Raw genomic sequence first — 7,150 nt, forward strand, 5'->3', positions numbered from 1 at the left:
CAGACAAATGTCGGCACAGTTCCCCTGAAGTCGGCCCCCGACGCATAGTAACCCCCTGTCCCCCACTCCTTCCTGCTGTCCTCTCTCCACCTGTCCACGTCTGTACGCCGCTCATAGCCACAGTGGTGCTAACATGGAATTAAAAAAATAAATAAATGAGATTGAGTCATAGGTGGTCTCGAATGGATCATAATTTGTAGAGTAAAGGCAATGCAACGGATGGGAAAATAATTATGGAGATACATGGTTGGCCCGTTCCGACATCTTTGCGCTCCGATAAAATCGACAGGATAATTGGCGTAATGGATACGCTTACTGTTATGAAATAATCATGAGCACAAATGGACCTTTTTCACGCTCGCGTCATACCCTAGCGGCTGTCCCGCAAAACACGTTCGGCGCGCCGAAATACAGCCGGCGCCAAGATGTAGGGAACCGTCTCCGGCGCCATCAGGGTCTCAGAGCATGCGCAGAAGCGTTGTGAAAAAGGTCCATTGTCTGCACAGAATTTGCAAGTATGGCTTGGTTGAAGTTATTGTTGTGGCTCACTCACCAGATCCTTGCATCCTCTAGGAAAATCCATTAGGGCAGTAGTGTCTTTTTCTCTCTCTTTTTTTTTTTTTTTTCATTGCCTGCAATGTGCTGCGCTTAACGATCAATTGCAAAACAGGTGTACTTACGACAATTCTTGTTTACTCTGCGACGCTATTCTAATAGAACTGAAAAGCCGCACGCGCAATTTTTTTCGCAGAGCCCGGTGTTTTTTTTTAGAATATTTTTTTTCGTATATTAATTCCGTGTTAGCGCCGCGAAACAACTGTGGCTATGAGCGGCGTACAGACGTGTACAGATGGAGAGAGGGCAGAACGAAGGAGTGGGGGACAGGGGGTTAGTCTGCGTCCTTGGCAGACTTCAGGGGGAACTGTGCCGACATTCGTCTGGAAAATCATCGGAAAACCCAGGGAAAACCTCAGACAGCATAGCCGGTGAACAGGATTCGAACCCATGCCACCTCCCAGTCTCGGCTAGGAAAGCGATCATCTTAACCACTATGCCATGGGAGCTGTTCAGTAAAACTCAGAAATCCCGTTGGGTCGGACTGAAGGTCTGACAAGTCGCGTCACAGTGCTACTGGAGTGAAACTCTTGGTGCCTGTCCCCTCTAGGGAGGGAAGACCTGTTCCTGCTCCTCTGCGGGGAGAGAAACTCGAGTGTTCTATACTCTGGGGGGTGAAGATATTTGTTCCTGTGTTCTTTTAAGGAGCTCTGTGTTCGTGCTCCTCCCTGTGAAGGGAAGCTCTGAATTTCTGCTTGTCTGTGGGGAGGAAAGTTCTGGGTTCCTGCGCTTCTGTGGAGACGGAAGCTCTGGGTTCTTGCACCAGTGGAGGAGGAAGACGCTAGGGTCCTCATCCTGGGCTCCGCTGTCGGAAGGAGAAACTCCAGGTTCCTGCTACTCACTGGACAGGGAAGCTCTGAATTTTAGCTCCACCGTGGGAGGGAAACTACATGGGTTCATGCTGCTCTCTGGGGGAGGAAAACTCAATGTTCCTACTGCTTTTCAGGGAGGGAAACTGTGGGATCCTGCTCCTCCATAGTGAGGAAAACTCTTGGTGTTCGCTCCTGTCTGGTGATGAACACCAGAACTCTTGTTCCACACTCTGGAGAGCGGAACTCTGTGTTCCAGCCCCTCTTGGTAAAAACACTGTGGTGCTTGTCGGGTTGGAGGCATCTTCAGAGCGCCATTCCGCGAAGAGACAGAAATTGAAGGCGCCGTGAAGACCTAGTGTAACTTCACCAGGGGATGGTGTAGCGAGTCATCCCGAAGTATACATAACAACATAACAAGCCGCCAACATAACAAGCACTGCGCAGCCATTTGACCAAAGAGTGATCAAAGCCACGAAAACCGAGTACCGCAAGATGCTTCTGTCACCCCTAGTGGCAAATGTTGCGCAGTGTAGCTATGCTTTCGCATGTCTCAAGGATGTTCTTGGTGCTATTGGATGAATAGTCAAAGCCCCTGACGACGTTCGCGCAGAGGCCATACAAAATCGTTTTAAGACTAGTGGAGACCACGAAGCTATACTGAAGGGGACAAGGAGTCTCAGAGGACATCTTCAGCATAGATTTGACCACTCTAAGTTGAAAAAAAATCTAGCAAAATTGACTCTTTGCAATAGTTATTTGAACCTGAAACCCGATTTTCTGCCTTCGATCCAGTCAGTTTTAGAGCGGCTCAGGTTCATCTGGAAAATAACGGCTATCGGTTCTGTTTCTTGATCGCTGTGGCATTAAAGGAGCATGGAAAGGGCGTGGGACATATATTTTTTTACACCATCATATGAGCAGACTGCCTTCAGGGACCGTCACGCAAAATATTTCCTTTGGGAAGCGCGAATTTACCTAAAAAATTGCTGTGCAAGAGAAATCGCAGTGGCGAGAACCTCACCCAGCGGCACATAGCGTCTCGTTACATCAGTTTGGCAGACGACTCTTCATTGGCCACCAGGAATGATCTGTTAGCGAGAGCAACCAGACGGGACGCGCAAGGGTCGGCGCAAAATGCGACTGCAAAAAGAATGAAAAAGAAGTCGCTCGCCTCAGTATTGGCGAGGCACATGACGTTGCAGACTGGCAGCCGAGGAGAGCAGAGAGAACTGATGTTCTGAGGCTGGAACAACATAGAAGGGACAAATACATACAAAGCCTCAATTTGCCTAAGAAATTAACGATGAAAGATGAAAGTCACTGAAAAGGTTAGCCAGCTGTAGGAGTCGAACCCACATCATCTGGATTGCCGGTCCAGGGCTCTACCAATTGAGCTAAGCTAACACGCCTTCTCAGCGACTTCCAGGGTGCGTCATCTGAAGGGACAAACCCACTCTCTCACTCATTCTCCTTTCACTCTTACATTTTTGCTCACTCATACACACATTCATACGACGAGATCGACACAGGCGGCAACTGTTGAACATGAGAGAACTGATTGTAACAAGAAGAGAGGACGTCTGCTCAAGGGTACTGCAAAACGTTTAATGAATATGAAGATGGCGGAAGAATCTCAAGTCACGAGATCCGTGCCATGATTTTACGCGATATGATGTCATCTTTCTTTACACTCCCACCCCTGAATTGACGATGTCGATGAAGCAGATGAGAGACCCTAGCAATTAATCTTCGTCTGCCTCTAACTTGTGTAGCAGTTGAATTGGTCTACAGATAACTTTGCCCTCCGATATCCTGACCTGGCAAGATCGGATGCGGCCATCGGCGCTCTCTCTTGTACTTTCAACGCGGCCAAGGGGCCAAGACACCCGAGGCGCATTCTCCTTGGCTATGAGAACGATGTCCCCCGTCTTGACGCTGCACGATGAAAGTGGCTTGCGTATGTTCGCGGATCTCAGGTACAGGATATACTCCTTGGTCCATCTAGTCCAAAACGACTCCATCAAGCGCTCGCGGTACTTCCATCGTCGCCTCAGCTGGTTTGACGTCGAACGCACCTCGGCTACAGGCTCGTAGGGAAGGGCTGAAATACGTTTACCAACCAGGAAGTGACCAGGCGTGAGCACGGAGAGATCGTCTGGATCCTCGGAAACATAAGTCAGGGGCCGTGAGTTCAGAACGGCTTCCACCTCCGTGACAACAGTGGCAAGCTCGCTGTACGTTAGGGTGCTTTTTCCCAGTATCTTCCGTAGACACACCTTGGCGCTTTTTATTAGGCGTTCCCAAAAGCCTCCCCACCAGGCAGCGCGCTCAACGATAAACTTCCAGTTGATCCGATGTACCGTAAGGAACCCGTTCACATCTGGATTCTGCGACAGCTGGCCAACGGAAAGTTCACGGGACACACTCTTGAAGGTGCGGAAATTATCAGAGTACACTGTTCCTGGCACACCTCTCCTCGATACAAATCTCTTGAAGGCCTTCAAAAAGTCTTCGGCAGTCATAGATTCTGTGAGCTCTAAATGAACTGCCCTAGTTACGGCGCAAGTGAAGATGAGGATGTAACATTTTCTTGAAACATTGCTCTCTTCATAGGCTGGTCTGTAAAAGAGTGGCCCAGCATAATCGGTTCCTGTCACATCAGATGGCGCTGCAGCTGATATTCGGTCCCGAGGTAGGGGACCAGCAATCTCAGTACACGCGCGGGCTTTCGCTCGCCTGCAAACGCGACAGCCGTGCACCACCCTCTTTACCACTTGCCGTCCTCGAATGACCCAGTAGGCCTCTCGTAGGTCAGTCAGTGTTCCTTGGACGCCAGCGTGCAACAACCGTAAGTGAGTCTGCCTGATAATCATGGCTGTGATAGGGTGGTTCGAGGGCAAGACTATAGGATGCTTGACTGCATCAGGAAAGACACCGTACTGGAGACGTCCTTGCATGCGGAGGATCCCTTCGTCGTCGTGAAACAAGGAGGCGTTCCGAAGAGAAGTGTGGGTGGTAGGCTGCAACCCAAAAGCCTCACGTTGAGCATTTCTAACCCAATAGTGCTCTGCCGCATTAATCTCTTCTGAACTTGGCATGCCCCTGTCCTTGAGAGAAGGGCTCCTGCTGTTGTGGACAAACCGTAGCACCCATGACGTAACCCGGAGCAGTCTGGAGAACGAGCTGTACTTTCGTACTTGCAGGATGGGCTCGTTGATCACTGTCATCACTGCGAGAACGTCGGGGGTCTTAGCCTCGGAGTAGACATCTCCTGGAGCATTGGCTGTAGAGCGCCAACCTGGCGGCCAGGATTCAGGACTGCACAGCCAACTCGGGCCATTCCACCAACACGTAGTGTCCAGAAGGCGTCGGCATGACACACCCCTCGTCAAAAGGTCGGCAGGATTGTCGGGACCAGGGCAGTGTCTCCATTGGCGGGTTTGCGTAGAAGATTGAATCTCCGCAACGCGGTTCCGTACCTCGGGACCGAATATCAACGTAACGACGAACGGCGCCACGTAGCCCAGAGGATCAAAAATCCGAGAAACAGCCTGAAGCACGTAACGCTTAGTGGCAACCGGACGTTCCAGAAAATCGGATAATGATTTCATGGAGAGCTGTATCTCATCAGAGTCGATATCCCAATTGAGTCCGAGCACCTTTTTAAGGGAAGTGGTGGATGATGAAGCAGTGCCTTCCGCTTGAAATAACTTCCACAGGGTGCTGTCGTTGCTGGTCCATTTGACGAGCTTCATCCCAGCTTCAATAAGGATGTCACGCGATTCACGGTAGAGCGTATTTCCTTCGTCAACGGAATCCACGCCGACAACCAGGTCATCCACATAAAAGTGACTTGATAGAAGAGAAGCCGTTCGAGGATATCGTGAAACCACAGATTGCAAATGATGTCGGATAGTGGCGGCCAACAAAAACGGGCTGGACTTTGCGCCGAACGGTACCCGCATCATTCTCCAAGTCTCAATAGGAGGCAAAGCCTCGTCTGCCTTCGGCGCAGTGGCGTACCAAAGAAAGCGCAAAGAATCGCGATCCTGTGGATCGAGTACGATCTGTAAAAATGCTTTTTCGACGTCAGCTGTAAGAGCTATTTGATATGCCCTGAACTGAAGGAGCAAGTCTAGAACATCCGGGTTCAAGTTGGGTCCAGCGTGAAGAGCTTCATTTAAAGAGATTGCACCAGATGACTTTGACGAAGCGTCGAATACAATGCGTACTTTAGTCGTCTCCCGATCTCTTCGTATGACAGCATGATGAGGCATGTAATATATAGGCCCTCCACCGGTGTTCTCCGTCTCAAGTACGCGCTCCGCATGTCCATTTAGCAGATATTGACGAATCGTAGAGTCGTACTCTTCCATTAGACTGGGATCCGGTAGCAGCTTCTTGGTGGTGTAACTCAACCGTCGGAACGCGAGCACCTTGTTATCTCCCAGCATGTGACGCTTCTCCAGGTTCCAGGGGAGATGGACCATATATCGCCCGTTCTGTAGGCATGCTGAAGTGCTAAACTCTTGAAGAATGGGGTCAGTGTAGGAACTGGACGTTGAACACTGGTCCGTGATGCCTAGATGCTCGAGGTCCCAAAATGCCTGTAGTTGCGAATATATCCTTTCGGTATCAACCTCGACATCCGTTTCCACGCCAATCTTCATAACTTGAATATCGTGTCGTCCTTCATGCCATCGGACGAACAGACTCCTTGGATGGTCCACCCGAAAAGGGTTTCAGCGGCAACAAGATGTTTCGAAAGTCGAACAGTTTGTCCAGTGACGACTTGCCAGTAATAATCTGAACCAATCAGGAGAGAAATCTCGACAGGCGCCGAAAACGGTTCATCAGCTAGCTGAAGGCCCATATCTTTCAGTTGTTTCGACATGTCGAAGGGTAAAGACGGGAGGCTGTCAGTGCAAATCTGGTCGTACTCGATTGCATCCATCACAAGTGTGTGAGAAGCGTCCTGGCTTCGCAATACAAGTTGTACACAACGGTGTTGTGTTCGAGCGGATGTGACATTCCCAAGGGTGTGAATTCGTAGATCTTCTGACCGTACGTCTTTACATTCCATGCGTTTTGATATGTCGGCGCGAATGAAACTTCTTTGACTTCCCCCGTCAAACAAGACCCTGATGAGCTGTTTTCGTCCACGTGGTCCCACAAGCCAAACTTTAGCGGTTTGCAGAAGGACTTCTGAGCACTTTGGAGTCTTCGAAACTTCTGATAAAGAAAATGAGGTAACTACGTCCTCAACAACCGTTGTAACCGAAGTTTGATTCTGAGCAGGCACTGAAGGACCTGTACATAACTGCGTAAGGTGTCGTCTGTTACACTTTCCACAACTAAGCCTCCAGCAGACCCGGCAATCCTTGGACAGGTGGGACCTCTTTCCACAAAGAAAGCATCTGCCTTCACGACGAAGGATGATTCTTTTTTCCTCAGGAGTGAGTATGGCCGTGCAACTTTCAAGCGCATGATCTTTTGACTTGCACAGGACACAGCTCTGCTGCGTAACAGTTGCCGCTAAAGATGACGCGGAAAACGAGAGCGATGATTTTCGTTTGACACCACTTCCTCCTCCTGTTTTCGGTCGCGATCCAACGTTGTCTAATGCTGCGTCTCTGCGAAGGCGTTCACGGCATTCGATTTCTTTGTTCAAAAAATCCATAAGATCTGACAAGCTTTCAGGAGCGAGGGTCGCGTCTCTTCCG

This window comes from Ornithodoros turicata, chromosome 2 (genome assembly GCF_037126465.1).
Source record: "Ornithodoros turicata isolate Travis chromosome 2, ASM3712646v1, whole genome shotgun sequence".
In the NCBI taxonomy this organism is placed as follows: Eukaryota; Metazoa; Arthropoda; class Arachnida; order Ixodida; family Argasidae; genus Ornithodoros; species Ornithodoros turicata.